The sequence below is a fragment of the Hyperolius riggenbachi genome, chromosome 6 (genome assembly GCF_040937935.1).
Source record: "Hyperolius riggenbachi isolate aHypRig1 chromosome 6, aHypRig1.pri, whole genome shotgun sequence".
Lineage (NCBI taxonomy): Eukaryota > Metazoa > Chordata > Amphibia > Anura > Hyperoliidae > Hyperolius > Hyperolius riggenbachi.
In genome coordinates this window covers 84,755,499-84,773,768 of record NC_090651.1, presented here as the reverse complement: position 1 = coordinate 84,773,768, position 18,270 = coordinate 84,755,499, and the positions used below count along the sequence as shown (strand labels likewise).

At 44.7% G+C, this 18,270-nt stretch overlaps 1 pseudogene; it reads left to right on the top strand.

The window, feature by feature from the left end:
* Window positions 1-4,460: 4,460 nt before the first annotated feature.
* LOC137522056 (E3 ubiquitin-protein ligase COP1-like) overlaps window positions 4,461-18,270 on the top strand; it is a 199,341-nt pseudogene continuing 185,531 nt past the window's right edge.

Below are 18,270 nucleotides of genomic sequence, written 5' to 3'. Positions count from 1 at the left end.
GTGTGCCAAATTTCATTCAACTCGTTCAGCCATTGCTGCGTGACTGAGTAAAGTAACAAACATCCAAACTTTCGCATGTATAATATTAGTGGCGTAGTGGTGGCGTAGTGGTTGTCTCTCTCGCCTTGCGTTGCTTGGTCCCCGGTTCAAATCCCAGCCAGGTCAACAACTGCAAGGAGTCCCCCTAAATTGCCTCTTGACTAAAATATACATGCACTACACAATACATACATAGACATACGACTATTAGTGACAAGACTATATATACTCTGTTCAGCGCTGCGGAAGATGTTGGCACTATATAATAATATATATATATATATATATATATATATATATATATATATACATTTCTTGTTAAAAGCTGCACTGGAAATATTAGTGTGTTTTAAGTGACCCTGCAGTAAGCGGGATATACAAACACAGAACATTTATATCGCGCTTTTCTCCTGGCGGACTTAAAGCGCCAATATATAGAGTTTAGTACACTTTTTTTGCATTTGAACATTGCTCATAGTTGGTCTTCCTGCTGATCCTGTGCATCTAATGGTGTACCCAACAGGATTGAGCTGGATCATGCATGTGACACTGCAGCAGATGAGTGCTGTACAGATGCCTCACTCTACTATATCAGGGTGAGAAGGGATGACTGTGCGGTACAATGGAGTGCTTTCCAATGGGTGGTGGAAGAAAGGGAATAGTGCGCTTGTCCATGTAACATAGGTCTTAATGCCAAGATACTGTATATAAATGTATATGAAAGTATATGAATATATATTGTCAGCTTGGTGCACTGGTCTGATTCACCATCTAATCAGTACATGTAGGCGCGCACATAAATAAACCACACAACTTGTTTCACCCTATTAATAGGACTTTGTCAGTGGTAAATAATACAAAGTATAGAGGCAAAAACCCCTCCCACCACCAACCTGTCCAAGATACTGACTGACAAGCTTAGACATGGGCTATTGAAACACTTAGCTGCCAGTATATTGTATATGTTTTGTGCTTAGACCCGGGCCCAACTAGCAACACTTTTCCAATTCTGGAAATCCCTTGCAAATTCTGAAATCACAAAGTACCATGATTTTTATTTTGATTCCCATAGTGACCGCGATTTGGCCCTGTATTCCTTGAATATGATTGCTCCAGTGGCGTATCTGGGTAAAAAAGCGCCTATGGCAAATACTGAAACTGCGCCCCCCCCCCCCCCCCCCCCCAGCAGAGTCTCATGTCCCTGTAAAAAAAAACAGCCAGGTGCCTCAAGATAGAAAATTTGGAGAGAATGTAATGTCGCCAGCTGCTTTCCTGGGGTCTCTTCCAGCCCCCTGAAGTCCTTCTGGTTCCTTGCTGTCATTCTGCGCTGCTCCATCAGCCCTGTGCCTTCTCAATTGCACTCCCACAGCTGGCAGTATTAGTAAGTAAAAATTGCTAATTGCTACTGCGCATAAGCAGAACACTCCCAGACATAGGAACGTGATTAAAGAGGCACAGGGTAGGGAATGTGTGGTGGCCAGCGACTGGTGGACTCTGCCAGCTTTTAGATGGGACAGCGACTGAACAGAGCAGTGCGGAATGACAGTGAGGACACAGGGGGACTTCAAGGGACTGGAAGAAGCCCCAGGTAAGTTAAGCTAGCCAGATTCATTCCATTTGAAAGTTCCTTTTAAGGGAGGGACAATAGATAGAAAGAGGAGGGGGAAGTGAAGCAGAGAGAGGGGGGAGTGGGATAGGGGAATGGAAGAGAGTGATAAGTGTGGGAAAGTACAGGGTGGACTTAAAAGAGAGGGTAAAAACACAGGAGAGAGAAAGAAGAGGGCAGATAGAGAGCAACAGGAGGGAAATACTTTGTGGAAATGGAGGAATCTCTTCACCAGTCTCATGGCAGGGACATGTATAATCACACCACCATACTGCACTGTTCAGAAAAGAGAGGACAGTGGGAGGGAGAAGACAGAATAGGAAAGGCAAATAACCCTCTTATCTAAATTGTCCGGAGCTCCTTCTCTCTGCTCCAGTAACTTCACACATAGCGGTCAGCGTCACTTCAGCTACGCGGTCTCATGCCTGTGAGAACAGTGGCATGCAGCTCTCGGATCTTTCTCTGGCTGTCTCTGTCTCTGCCTGCCTCACTCAGTAGTGTGCACTCATTCACTATGGAACTCCGGCTGCAGCAGCTACAGTCAGCTACACACACTGTTCTCCTCTGCTCTCCCACCCCATCAGCCCCAGCGGCAGCAGCAGGATCCAATCAGGAGGGGGATGCGAGGGTTGTCAGGGCGACGAAGTAAGCAGCAGGGAGGTAACTAAAGTAATGTCTCCGACTACTGTGTATGGGCCAGCGCTTAAAGGGAACTGACCACATTCTCTTTCACTGAAATCCCTCCTGACATAGAAGCTGCCATGTTCCCCCCTCCCCTTCTCACATTCCTTATTTACAGAAGTCAGAGATGCTATCTTGACACATTGACACACACCCTGGCTTTGAAGACACACTCCTAATTATTCACCCCCTTTGAGGATGAAAGGCATTGTTTACCTCTTGGTAATTAGCTCAATAAAACAATTAGAGGTTCCTGAACTCTCTGCGGATGGGGACGGTCGGCAGGCCTGCTCAAACAGGCCAATTTAACAACTTTGAATGTAAAATACAAGGTAAAATTAAAGTTTATTTTAATAATGAAACAGATAGTCGGCATACATTTTTCATGTGCTATAGAAATGTCCTGAGTGAAAAAAAGGAGCTCGGTTCACTTTAATGGCAAAGCTCCGGCGGCCAGCAAAATATGCGTCATGGGAAGTAGAGATGGGAAGTTCGGATCTTTTCAATGATCCGGATGATTCGAATCGGATCATTGAAAAGATCCGGATCTTTGATCCGAATCTCGGATCATTTGACTACGGAAGCATTCGGGGGTTGAAATGACTAGCAGGGCAGGAGAAGGAGAGGGGGGTGGACACACAGAGAAGGGGAGAAGATGCACAGAGGGCAGGGAGTGGACAGAGAATGGAGGAGGGACGAGCAGAGAGCAGAAATGTTTGCTTGCACACAATACCCACATGCTGCAGTCATATGCTTTACATACATTTCACCTACATGTTCATCTGTATACCTTGAATGGAAACGTCGCACAGTGAAAGTAAGCATTCCCCAAAGATAAGTGCAGCTGTTTACAGCCTAGTGCAGGAGGATCATTATATTACGCTGCAATCACAGTGCCTGCAAAGTTACTGAGCTGTGCTGAGCTGAGCCAAAAGTTTCCAATGTGTTCACTGTGCACAACTACGGAACAGACAGCCTATAATGAGCAGCACATTTCAGCCAGTATGTGTGCTCTACACATATCTGGCAGTGGCACCCATGTCCCCTCTACCTGTCCCTGCAAGGCTGGCTCCCCTGAGTCCCCTCCAACAGAGCGATCCATCTCTGCTCTGCTTCCAGGACCCCGCTGAGAGGGGGCGTGTCGCTCCTGGCCCCGCCCCTTTTGCGATCCGAATCACTCATTTTGATGATTCGGATGATTCGACTCACAAAATAGATTTGGATCAAAGATCCGAATCGTTCATGATCCGGACAACACTAATGGGAAGGAACCAGGATGTGTGGCGAAGCATGGACTCGGACCTTGCTGGAAGGTAGTGGTGATGATCTGATTATTTATGCGCCCCCTTGGAGGTGAGTGACAAGGGGCGCCTATAGCAGCTGCCCCATGTGCACGCCTTTAGATACGCGTCTGGATTGCTCCAAAAATGTTGTAGGCAGCGCTTTTGCGATAGCTCTGCGTAGGTTTCCACTGTTGCAGAGCCGTTTAGTAGTGGTGCTTTTGTTTGTACGAGAGGTCAATAACATATGCCTATAGTACATTCTACGTCCCTAGGCCTGATTTCCAGAAGAGCATTCATTATATCCGTATTTCTGGTTCTGGTGCTTTCTGTTCATTTATGCCATTCTATTTTAATGACCCACTAAAAGTTTAGTGTTAGTACTGATAAAGCTACCTTATAGCCAATCCGATAGTCAGAGGCGGGACAAGGTCCTCCAGCACCCAAGGCTGAGACACCAAAGTGCGCCCCTCCATCCCTGCCACCCCAGCCGTCACACACTGATTGCTATTAGACTAAGAGGCGCCACAGGGCCCACAACCTCCCCAACACCTTAATATCTAGTTATCTGGCTTGCAGTCACTGCTATGTATCCCCTTTTCTTATTTCTTTCTGCTTCAATTAGGAATGACAGCTGAATGAATTGCGCGCCCCCTCCGACACTGCACCCCGAGGCTGGAGCCTCTCCAGCCTATGCCTCGGCCCGGCCCTGCCGATAGTGGTCCATTCCCCTAGTACCATATTGGATTATGTTTATGTGGAAACTGGGATACCCAGAGGAAAAGTAGATCAGACCTGTGAAGAAATTGAGAAAATACGACTTGTGTGCGGGGCAGGAATTGAGCAGACAAGCCATGGGTGCCTATCACTGTGCCAGGGAATGGATCAGTAACCGTCACAACCGTGAGAACAGACTGTTTTATATTAACACAATATCAGAAAGGAGGAATCCGCACAACAGTCTTCAGGAACAACGCAGCAAGTTGGCCAGGCCATTTGGTCAGATCTTTATTGCATGTGTGTGTAATGGGACAATAAACTTGCTGCTTTGTTCCTGAAGATTGTTGTGCGGATTCCTCCTCTCTAATACTGGATTTTCACTGCCTTGGAATCCTACATCAGCTGATCCACACCCTTAGGTATGCTTCTTTTTTCCTTCTGTTAACACAAAACGTTGTCTTATTGCAGCATTGAGTTTGACCGAGACTGTGATTACTTTGCCATTGCTGGTGTGACTAAGAAGATTAAGGTGTATGAGTATGGGACAGTTATCCAGGACACAGTGGACATCCATTACCCAGAGAATGAAATGACCTGTAATTCTAAAATCAGGTATGAAGTCTTTGTGTATGTAGTATTGATTTTTTTATTGTTGTATTACAGCTAACATGTTACAGTAAATAGATGAGAGATTACTGGGACTGTAAGATCAGCTTTCCCTGGTGTTAAACCACTAAAGTTATCATGTGAATCTGTCAAAATATCACTTTCATTTCTCTGCTCATCTAAGATAGGTCACAGCCACAGAATACCGTATCTATTTTCTCTTTTAATGTTTAACTTTAATTCCCTGTATAGTAAACCCCAAGGGACCGGGCACAAGTAGATTACTATATCAGAAGTTTACTATATCAGAAATGGTCATACTCAATCACATAAAGTACACTATAACACTGGATTTTACTTTAGTCAATAATTGGCAGTTATTTTTTCCTTTTCGATTCTTCAGCCAGCAAGCACAGACCACATTTAATCTCTGAACCCCACAGGCTATTTTACCCTTACCGCCAAGAGTCATTTTCACCTGTCAGCACCCCTCCCATTCATTTGGCCATAACGTTATCACTGCTTATCAAACCTAAATGATATATAATCTTGGTTTAGTTGACGTAACGTTATCACTGCTTATCAAACCTAAATGATATATATCTTGGTTTTGTTGGCCCACAAATTAGGCTTTTTGTGGATGATACTTGCTTTTAGTAATTTATAGTATTTATAGGGAGATTCAAGGAAAAGAAAAAATACACAATTTTTCCAATTCCTCCTCCTATAGTTTTATACTAAACAATGCTATTGTAGATACAATCCACACATTTTATTTGCCCATTTGTCCTGGCTATCACAACATCAATTTACCACCATCATTTACAGTAGTTGGCACAACTAACTTTGCCTGGCATTTTGTTTTTTAATCTATAAAACAAATCTGCCTCTGTATTTAATTTAATCAGTAATTCCTTTTGTCAATAATGTTTGAGAGAAACTCTTAGGTTTCTAGAAATAATGCAAAACTTTCTCAGGCTTCTTAAGATGGTGCAATTTCCTTCTAAAACAGGGGGAGATAGGTAGAGTTCTCAGGCAATCTCAGCATTGATGCAGTCTGTCTGTGAGAGAATTATCTGAGCGAGATAAGATTTACCATGTAAGATGTGGCAGCTTTAACAAAGAGAAGCGGGACTCACGATAGTACTTTAATGCTAAAATAGCAGCAGCCAGAGCACTTCTTAGGATAGTATGTACTGAATGATGTCAATCAATCTGGATGCTTCTGCTTTCATAAAATAATGCGGCTCTCCTATGTCAGTATAGCTGCTGGCTGGGGTTTACATGGAAGAGATATGACAGACAGCTGTGAAAGAGAACTTTAATTCAATCATGTGGGGAATAAAACAACACATATAGCACAAGCTGTCAGTCATTCCCCCAGTGTGGCAGCTTAGGACGAGTTCTGGAAATTAGATCAACAGCTTTTTATTTCTATAAAAGATTTGCACTTTTCTACCAGCACAACATTTCTGGAAATTCATGCAAAACTAGTGCAAAAGCCGTCTACTTCTTTTGTAAGCAACGTGGATTATTACTTTCTTCCAATTGTGATGAAATAAGAAGACATTGACCACAATTCACTAAGCTCATCTCCTGTCTTTTATAATGATTCTGTGCTGTTTTACTGTTATCACCATGGTGATAAAGCACTTAATATTCACTAAGACATTTACCTCAGGAAAACTTTAAAATAAGGATTCTGTTGTTAAAGAGAACCAGAGACTAAGAAGATATAGATTTATACATACCTGAGGCTTCCTCCAGCTCCATAAGCCTGGATCACTCCCACGCCGCCATCCTCCCCTGCCTCTGTCCGCCGGTAGCGGGTCCCGTAATTTCGGCCAGTCGACGCAAGTGCAGTGCGCTCCCTCCGTACTGCACAGGCGCATGCGTACAAAGCCAGAGGGAGCCCCTGCGCATGCGGAAAACTGGTTGTGTCTGGAGGAAGTGACGGGACCCGGTACCAGCGATAGAGGCAGCGGAGGAAGGCGGCGTGGGAGCGATCCAGGCTTATGGGGCTGGAGGTAGCCCCAGGTATGTGTAAAATCTTTTTCAATTTTTCAGCTATGGTTTGTCTCTTGTTCCCTTTAACCACTTGCCGACCAGGGGTGATTTGCCTGATCTGTGCTGCGTGGGCTCTCCAGCCCGCAGCACAGATCAGTATTATGCCAGGGCGATCAGACTTCCCCCCTTTTTTCCCCACTAGGGGGATGTCCTGCCAGGGGGGTCTGATCGCCGCCGGCCATCTGCGTTTTGCGGGGGGGGGGGCTCCTCAAAGCCCCCCCCCGCAACCATTTCCGCCCTCTGCCTCCTTACCTCCCTCCCTCCCTCTCTCCGTAATGCGCAGGATGGAGTTCCATCCTGCGCATTAAAGGATAGGCTTCCGCCTATCAGATGCCGGCGATCCCCGGCCAATCAGAGGCCGGGGATCGCCGATCTGCCCTACGGCGTTGCTGCACAGCAGCGCCGTATGATGTAAACAGCGGGGATTTCTTCCCCGCGTGTTTACATTTTGCCGGCGAGCCGCGATCGGCGGCTCTCTGGCTGTTCACGGAGACACCCTCCGTGAACTGACATGGAAAGGCCGCTCCATGGTAACCCGCAGACGACCAGTTTACGCCGATCGGCATTAGCTGGTCGTCAAGAGGTTAAAGAAAACCTAAACTGAAAATTAAAAGTCAAAATAAGCATAAACAAGTCATAATTACCTTCCATGTAGTCTACTGCTCAGTGTTTTTCTCCTCTCCCACGTCCTGTTTGTCTACTGTGATCAAGGGAATTTTCTGTCCTCCATTTTGAAAATGGCCAATGGCCATTACCCATAACAGCTTTCTGGTCAGCACACAGTTAAACTGTAACATCGCCCACTTGAGCCATAGGGAAACATGGACATTACCTGGTACATCAGTTTTCCTCGCACTTATAACTGACAGCAATTGATATTTTACTGTAAGGAACTGATATATTTCAGATCTGACAAAATATTGCCAGAACTGGAAGGGATTATTGTCAGAAGAAAATGGTGAGCTGAGAGGAACTGATGGCAGGGTAACTATGTAATGTTCATTTGAAGTTACCTCATGTGTTTATTTTAAATATTTTTACTCAGTACAGGTTCTCTTTAAGTTAAGGAGGGATTTCTAACATTAAGGTTTCAATCCTTATAGCGGTTTAAAACTCTGACAAATTTTTCAACAAAAATGTGTTTTCCTACTTTTTATAATCCATACAATTATCATATTTGCTTTCGTGGACATATATCATTATTCATTTAGACATTATAACTTCCCAAAGTTCAGTTAATTTATTTTTAAAGCTGCTGGTGCATTTTATTCATAACTGTTGTAATTCTGTTGTGAATGCAGCCAGCACTGATTTCTGACCTGTGTTTCACCCCAGGACTCATCAGCTGAAGTCCTGCACAGCCAGAGAATGTTTACATAAATGTATCCAGTAAAGAATGTGTACACAAGATAAGCTTAACAGCAGTTTGGATGCGGGTTCCTACTGCAGAAGAAAGAGTCAGCCCTGTGATGTAACCCTTTGAATGCTGTTTTACTAAAAAAAAAACATTGTGTTAGTATATTGTATGCTGTAAATAAAAATAGAAGAAATTCTGGGTTATATTCCGCTTTAAAATAATGACAGAATTCTAAAGTTAAAGTCAAGATGTTAATTCAGAGAGAGGAATGCAAGCGATAACACTGTAAAGTGTGTGAGGAATTATCACCTGGCCTGAGCTGTCGTTAAGTTGAGTGTTACTACAGACTGCAATGTAAAGTGAAGCATTCTGAGCTGTCTGCTTTATTTTTTTTACTAATTTATTCAGGAGGGGATTCTGTATAGAGAGAAATATACACAGCAGGCACAAAGAGATGGAGGGATAAATAGTATAATCTCCTTCCCTGGCTGTCATACAAAGGCTAGCTTCAATCGTCCTGGCAGCAGGAGGGGTGGAGCTACATCCAGCCTGTGTGTGCTCCTCTACTCCCTATCTCTATTTTCTCTATGTTTTCCTTGTGTCCTGTGCAAAAGTGCAGGTCCACTTTAAAAGGGAACCTGAAGTGATAGGAATATGGAGGCTGACATATTTATTTCCTTATAAACAATTCAAATTGCCTGGCTGACTTGCTGATCCTCTGCCACTAGTACTTTTCGCCATAGCCTCTGAACAATCATGCAGATCAGATATCTCTGCCAAAAATCTAACGATATTAGCCGCATGCTTGTTGCAACTGTGTGATTCAGACAAAGTGATCAGCAGGACTGCCAGGCAACTAGTATTGTTTAATAGGAAATATGGTAGCCTCCATATCCCTCTCCTTTTACCTTCCCTTTAAAGTGTACCAGAGACCTCGGAAACTAAAGATTTGATAATTATCTCCCGCGCATGCGCAGTAGACCTGGACTGACGTGACTGAGCAGGGGCGTAACTAGAAATCATTGGGCCCCCCTGCGAAATTTTTGGATGGGGCCCCCCACCCCCTGCATTATATATTGAATATGGGCCACTGTATTAGAAATATATATTAAATATATCATGCGATAACCTATATCACATATATTTCATCCAAATATGCACCTTGCACTTGCGCTCAATGTTAAATTAATAATGCAGTGGCCCGCCATAACATAAAAAAGGGTATGCAGCAGGGGGCATATTTACATCAATTATATGTAACTTAGCCTGTTGCATAAAGGGTGCTAGAGAAGGGGGGGGTGGATAATGGTGAGGAGGGTTAACTATGGACATGCATGAGGAAGAGATGGGGGAGAGAGAGAGAGAGAAGGGGAGAGAGAGAGATGGAGGGGGGGGGGGGAGGAGAGATAGAGAGAGGGGGGGGGATAGATATAGATAGAGGGGGGAGAGAGATAGATAGAGGGGGAGAGAGATAGAGAGAGGGGGAGAGAGATAGAGAGAGGGGGAGAGAGATAGAGAGAGGGGGAGATAGAGAGAGAGGGGGTGATAGATAGAGAGAGGGGGTGATAGATAGAGAGAGGGGGTGATAGATAGAGAAAGGGGAGATAGAGAGAGGGGGGAGAGAGAGAGAATGAATATGTATGTGTGTCTACTAACACATCACAATGATATAATCATTGGTGATTTTGCATGGAACAGAAGGGATGAAGCATACCTTTGCAAATTATCCCTCTGCTGAGCCTGCACGGACTGTCCTCTCCTTCCCTGTGTCACCCGACACCACAGTGCAGGACGTACAAAGCATCATCCTGGCAGAAATTACATTCCTTGCTGAACGCTGTCCTGACGACCTGGCCCAGCAAGCACGCAGCCAGCATCAGAGGGCAGGGGAGCAGAAGCATTAGCTCCATCAGCAGGATGTAACTTCCTGTGAGGGTACACGTGAGTGTCTCTCTGATTCTGTCCGGGTGCCTGCTGGGATATGTGTGTTGCTGTCGGAGCAGGGTTCCACTCGCTTGCTGCCTCCTCTCTTCTCGCCACTATCACCTTATGCAGGCAGCCAGCGTGTGCGGGCCCCTGTGAGTCTCCGGGCCCACCTGCAGTTGCAGTGCTTGCAGGGGCTATAGGTACGCCCCTGTGACTGAGTCTGGTACCGGGCTGATCGCAGCTAAACGGCAGACTGCGGGAGGAGCTCTTATAAACTAATGTGTGTCTCTTAGCTTTAGGCTGTGGTAGGAGCTAGGGCTGGCATGTAGCCAATAGGCTGCACAAGACCACACTAAGGCAAATCACGGCTCTGACAGGTAAGACAGGCAGGGCAGGGCAGGGCTGTACTCACTACTCTAGCTCTGATTTTCAATTTTGTCTATGGTTGCTTTTTAACCACTTTATCCACAAGTCAGTAGATATACGTCCTGTGTGACTTCATCTAAGCCACAAGTCAGTAGATATACGTCTTGTAGCAGAAGCAGTGCTGTGCAGGATTGGGCTTGCTCCTGTGCACATTTCTGGCACTATCTGATGCAGCACTAATTGGTGAATGGGAATATATGTTTTCTGAGCTAATGAGATTGATTTTTACTATTAAAAATACTTCTATTTTCTCATTTCATAGTGAAAAATACACTCTGTAGCATTATTTCAGAATCAAATATCTTCACCATAAATTGTGACCTGAACATAATCTAAGTTTTGTGATAAGCAGTAAAAATAGCCAAACAAAATGTGTGTTTTTTATCTACAGTAGCACTTTTTATTTTTAAACTGGAATTGGTAAAACTGAGAAATAAATGTTTTTTCTATTTTTTTCTTTGTTTTCCCATTAAAATTCATAGAAAACAAAATTGTTCGAGGGAAAAAAATGGCATACAATAAAAGCCTAGTTTGTCTTGAAAAAAACAATATATATTTAATTTCTGTGTCGTAAGTAGGAATAAAGTTATTTCTGATTAAATAAGGATATAGCTAAACTGTCAAAACTGCTCTGGTCCATAAGTGGGAAAAAAGGTCTGGATGCAAAGTGGTTAATATTTAGTGTAATATGATTATCTGGCGGTAAATGTGGTTACTTCTGACATATTTTTGCCATTAATGGACGGCTATATGCCCTTTTGCTGATACAGTTCCCCAGTAGTCTGTTTCAAATGGAATACGTTATGTAGTAATATTGGCTTCCTTTTAATGACTGTGGTGTGTAGTCCAAACTTAATATGTGTGGTCCCAGCAAGCTGCTTGCTATTTGTCTCTGGCTGCACTGAGGACGCATTCTACAATCCGCTCTGTCTTCTTTTCAAATGAGAGTGTGATACATGTCTGCTCCCGTCAATGCTGTACTGATCTCACTGAGCACTAATCTGCAGCATGCCAGCTGTGTCCCCGAGCCCTGACTGTCTCCTCTGTAGCAGCAGTGTACTTGGAGCTCAGCTACAGAGCAGCTGGATCGCCCATTCCTCTCACCTGCTTCCTGAACACATCCATCCCCTGTCTCCTTCCAATCTCTATTCACAGCAAGGGCCTCTGGGAAACGCACTTCATTTTCATGTATAGTGGCATTCCTCCAGCTTCTGCACTGGAGTTTAGCCTGGTTCCTATATAGCAACATGTCTGTAAGTGTGGGGATCTGCGATAAGAGGATAACTGTACTTACAACGTTAAATGATAATCCAACCCCAAACTGCCACAAGCAATAGTGTAGTTTTACTGCAAAACTAATGTTGCCCATGTGAAGAGGTCTGGCAACTCTCTGGATGCCTACTGTTTATATGCACCCTCCTTGTAATTTAGGACCGCTTGTTGCTCTTGCTGTTGCTTGCTGCCCCGGCAGGTTTCTTATGCAAATCCCTGATCCCTTCAAACTCCCCATCACCTCTCTTGGATGTGTGTGACTGCAGATAGCAGGGGTGGTGGTCAGTCACCCACTTGCCAAACTGCACAATTCAAGAGCCAATAGAAATGTATCAGCCTCCTTCATCTACCAGACTCCTCAAATTTGTCCAGCGCTGGCGTTTAAGATGACTTACAGATTTGTTGTCTTCACATCAGGCATATCCACTCCACTCTGTAAACTGTTTCTTCCCTGATCTAGTCTTTCAACACACACAGTAGAGAGCCGGGCACTAGATACAATTCCAGGCTTTAGTATCCAAAAGATCAGTGGCACATTAAAGGACAAATTCCTGGATACATCATAATGGTACATGCTTGGCTGGCTTCAGCATGTAGCACTGTAGTGTGTTGTGTTGGTGGTATAATGGTTAGGATAGCAGCCTACCACGCGGTAGGCCTGGGTTTGATTCCTGGCCAAAGTATGTGAGTTGGCTTTTGACATCCTACAAATCCTTAAGCAAGATCATTTTTCTCTTGGATATATCATAATGGTACATGCTAGGCTGGCTTCAGCATGTAGCATTGCAGTGTGTTGTGTTGGTGGTATAATGGTTAGGATAGCAGCCTACCATGCGGTAGGCCTGGGTTCGATTCCTGGCCAATGTATGTGAGTTGGCTTTTGACATCCTACAAATCCCTAAGCAAGCTCATTTTTCTCTTGGATATATCATAATGGTACATGCTAAGCTGGCTTCAGCATGTAGTGTTGGTGAGGGTATAGTGGTGAGGAGAGCTGCCTACCAAGCACTAGACCTGGGTTCGATTCCCGGCCAATGTATGTAAGCTGGCTTTTGAAATCCTACAATTCCCTGGAAGACAAGAGCCTCCTCCGCCCTCCAGGAGGAAGGAAGGGGGGATTACACTTCCTGATTTTTTTCCGGGACTTTTGATGTCTATTCCACTTAACCATGTCTCCCTCCAGGTATTAGTCCCCTTGAAACATCTTTTCCATCACTTTTGTGGCCAGGATAATTTTTACAAATTTTCCAAGTTCGCCTCTCCATTGAAGTCTATTGCGGTTCGCGAATGTTCGCGCGAACCGAACTTTCGCGGTAGGTTTGCGAACCTAAAATCGGAGGTTCGGGCCATCTCTAAATGGTACCCCACTTATATAGACAGCAAAAACACACACTTACTTGGTCGAGCCCGCAGGTCACCACCGCACCCTAGGCGCCACCTACTGGAAAGGATGTGACAAAGCCACACTCCAATCCTGAGCTGCACACTAGCAACCTATTCCGCAGCGTGATTGGACAACTTTGCTCCAATCACTTTGCAGCCTCACACCGCTATTCCTTTAAGCTTCATGTTCAAGTATTCACCCCTCAAAGTCATGATATTGCTAGCCACATGTTGCTGCTAGTGTCTCCATTAGCTTGCTATCTCTAGCTACCTGGATTTTCACCCATTCCTCAAGGCAAAACTGCTCTCGCTCCTTCAAGCTACATAGGTTGCATTGGTATACAATCTTAAAGTCCTGTCACAGATTCTCATTAGTATTAGTAGTTACAGACATGCTGCTTTATAGGAACCAGGCTAAACTCTGTAGGGATGCCACTGTGAATGAAAATGGCATTCTGTATGGACACCATGCAGCTCTGGTATTGAAACCAGTTGAGTTAGCCTGGACTTTTTTCCCTTTAGTAACATGTACCTGACCCAGATGCCCTATGCTTAGTATCACCTACTAGTTTATATCCATGCCTGTTATGGCTGCACTGCTTTGCAGTTGTGGGTCACAACGTCTTTCCTTGTATCAGCCCTGCATTCATAGCCTAAGTCATTACAATATTTTTAGCACTGTATTGAACACCTATTCGTAACAATACTCTGGTTAAGGATGTTTTTGTGGTTTTTCATTAACATTTTTCACTGATATTTTGTGGTGTCTTTGCACCAAATTGTATGTTTTAGAGTGAACCCAGGGTTAGACACCGGTTGGGACACATCCATTCTGCACTTGTGGGCAGTTATCTCTTTATGCTGGCTGACAGATGATTTTTTTTCCCCTGGTGGCATATTAGTTAATTTTTACCTGTTACCTCTTATTATATGCAGTGTTAATGTTATTTATTTTATACAGTGCCAACATCTTGCATAGCGTTGTACATGGTACAAAACAAACAGAGGGGAGCATGTATGCATATACAATTAGGACATCCAGCAATACAAATACATACATTATTGATGTGTGGTTTGAGAGATAACCAATACTGGTACATGTCCATGTGATAAAATACACCAGAATCAGAAACACTAGGAGGAGATACCTGCCCTTGCAAGCTTACTATCTGGAGGGTAGTGGGCTGTAGACATCAGGGAAGGAGAGACTAGTGTTGGCAGATAAGGAAGTGAGCCTCCAATGCTACCTATAGCAAATTATAGGCTTGTCTGAATAGGTATGTTTTGAGAGAACGCCTGAAGCTTTCCAGGCTTGGAGTATAATGGACAGGCTGTAGGAGAGTGTTCCAAAGGAGAAGGGCCGCTCGGGAGAAGTCCTGGATGCGGGAGTGAGAGGAGGTGACTTAGCAAGAGGACAAGAGGGTCTCCTGGGAGGAGTGAAGGTTCCGGGTGGGACGGTATCTGGAGATTAGTGAGGAAATATAGGGAGGTGGCAACTTATGTAGAGATTTTTATGATAGAACTAGTGACCTTAGCCCATTTAAATACGGGCTAGGTCTGTCACAAATCCACCGTGCGCACGTGCACGCCCACCACGCGCACACACGCCCGCCCCTTCTGGCCCCGTCCTCCTCCGGCTCTCTGCAGTGTCTCTTCGTCTGTCCCATTCTTAGTGCAAAAAAGCACTGACACAGTGATGGACGCAGGGACACTTGGAAATTATATATAGAGATGAAGAGTTTAAACCGAATCCCCTTTTAATGCCAACTGTAGATATAAGGTGGTTGATGATGGTGCATATGTGTTCTAAATACGTGTACAACGTTTACCTGGCAGCCGTCACACTAGCAGCCAATACTCTGTTTGCTTTTTTATTTTGCTTTTAACCATTTTGGATTTTAATGATGATTGATGTTGTTTATATCATTGTGTATGTGGTTTGTTCTAGTTTCCCAATACCTCTTGAGTTTTCTTTAGCTCTCCATTGAGGTTTGGGTATCCAGTTTCTTGATTGATTGTGGTCCTTGAACAGATTACTCTAGTGCTGTGTAACATTGCATCTCTTAACCTTGTCGGATGTAATGAAAGGTCACTGTGTAGGTTTCCACTATGAATCTATACACTAGATGTTTGTTCTTCCAGCTCATCAAATCACCAGTTCACTGGGAGAGCAGACAGGTGCTGATTGTTTCTGAGATTGTTGGAGCCACTTGCCAATCAATGCATCCAAGCAGTACAATTCTTTAAAATGGAAATTGAGCCAGAGCTCTTATTAGGCTAGTGTGGACTTGGGAAGTGTTAACATCACTGTCAGGGCTGTACTATTTCCAATTCAATGATTTGAACCCCTATAACACATACATATATATACGCTTTATGTATATTCCATTGCAGAATTACTGGCTGCTGATGACATCTTCACTAACTCATTGGAAGGTTACCATAGTTAGTGTTGATGTTCAAATTCGGCTAACCCCTCTCACCTAGGTCACGGCTTCTTCAGTCCACTTTCATCAGGCCGGAGGCTTTGGGCCATCTCCACCAGGACCGCAATTATTATTATTATTTATTGTATTTATAAAGCGCCAACATATTACGCAGCGCTGGACAATAAATATATACAATGATGCAAGGATGACAGAAATAACAAGGTTATACAACATAGAGCAAAGTTATACATGCAAATTGTACAAAATGCATGATCATGCGATATGGGCTGGTTAGGTAGGCCCAGTAATACAAGTACAGGCTGTCATAGGACAGGAGCACATGATCCTGTAGATTACACTAGGGAATTGAGGACCCTGCCAGAGGCTTACAATCTAAAGGGTAGGGTGGAAACACTAGGTGGGGCTGTGAAATATTCAGTAGAGAGTTACTGTGTGGTAGGAGGTGGGTAGGCCATCATAAAGAGGTGGGTTTTGAGGGCTTGCTTGAATGTGTTGAAAGAGGAAGCAAGTCTGATGGGTGGTGGAAGGGCGTTCCAGAGGGTGGGGGCAGCTCTCATGGGAGTGGGAGATGCGTGGGGTGGTGAGGCGAAGGTCGTTTGGAGGATCGGAGGGGGGCGATCTGGTGTATACCTGTGAACAAGCTCCGAGATGTAGGTAGGGCAGGTTTTGTGCACAGATTTATATGCCAGGCATAGAATCTTGAAAGTTATTCTGAAATGGATAGAGAGCCAGTGCATGGATTCACAAAGGGGAGATTTGGATGTGGAGCGGTGCGAAGAATGGATGAGTCTTGCAGCCGCGTTCATCACTGATTGAAGGGGGGCAGTACGTTTCAAGGGGAGACCAGAAAGGAGGGAGTTACAGTAATCAAGCCGGGAGATGATGAGGGCGTGGATGAGCAGTTTGGTCGTGTCCGGGGTTAAGAAGGGGCAGATCTTGTAGATATTACGGAGGTGGAAATTGCAGGCTCTGGTGATGTTTTGGATGTGTGGGATGAAGGAGAGGTCAGAGTCCAAGGTGACACCCAGACAGCGGGCCTGGGAGGTAGTGCGAATGGTTGTGTTGTCGATTGTGAGGTGGAAATCTGGGAGGGGTGCAGCAGCATGGGGTGGAAAGATCAGGAGCTCAGTTTTGTCTAAATTAAGCTTCAGGAACCTATCAGACATCCAGGAGGAAATTGTTGAGAGACACGTGGAGACCTTGTTTATGGTGGTGGATGAGAGATCGGGGGTATGGAGGTAAATCTGAGTGTCATCAGCATAAAGGTGGTATTTTAAGCCCAGGGAGGAGATAAGCTTGCTAACTGAGGAAGTGTATATGGAGAAAAGAAGGGGGCCCAGAACAGAGCTCTGGGGGACCCGACTGAGAGGGGGGCAGGGGTTGAGGAGGAGCCATTGAAGGAAGTTGTGAAGGAGCGATTGGATAAGTAGGAGGAGATCCAGGCCAAGGCAAGACCATGGATGCCCATGGGCTGTAGTGATTGGAGGAGGAGGGGGTGGTCAACAGTGTCAAATGCTGCAGAGAGGTCAAGGAGGAGCAGGATGGAATAACTGCCTTTGGCCCTGGCAAGGTTGAGGTCATTGACCACCTTGGCGAGGGCTGTTTCAGTTGAGTGTGCAGGTCGAAATCCAGACTGTAGGGGGCAAGTAGGGTAGATACATGAATTCCTTCTTCCCCTTGGCTGTCAGACTCCTGAACTCCCTCCACATACTTCCACATTAGTGACACCTCCCCCCCCCCATCCGCCATGGCCAGGGCGGTGTTTTGGTTGACCAGTCATCTGGCCTACAATGACTTAACTGATTAAACCTTTTTGTGTCACAATTTGAATGTGTCTGTATGCATTATATTGAATATATTGTCCTTTGCTTGTAAAGTGCATGTTGCCTGCCTACCAATCTCTGTCCTCTACTTGAACTATGTATTGTGCCAAACCCAATTCCGGGCAGGATCCAGTCATGCTTGACAAAATATACAATTATGATTCTCTTCTTTTTATTTGGGATGGGAGGTTGTGGGTGTGAAACGACTAAAATGCTTACACAATGTCAGTTCATTTTTTGTAACATTAGAAAGTGTCTGCAGTCATAGATAATGTTAAAGGGAATGAGTGCATCTCTCTGTTTCTATAGTCTTTTTATTTCTTTATTTTGCTCGGTGTGCAGATTTCTCTGGGGAATATGAAATAGGGCAGGCCGACTGTTCCACTGAGTTATTTTGCACGTCATTGCTCCTTTGGGTGTTTTTCTCTATGGAATTTATATGGAACCTGAGAAAGTACTTGTTTTGTATGGTGCATCAATATTTCGCCTTGGAACTCTGTTAGGCTTCAGTGTTCTCCCCAGGCTCTTTTAGCAGGGTGCTCCATCCTGCTAGTTTTGGTGAGCACGCGGCTGTCATCGACTCACCTCCTCTGCTGTAAGCAGAATTATGCAGAGTGCCGGCCCTGCATTCTCT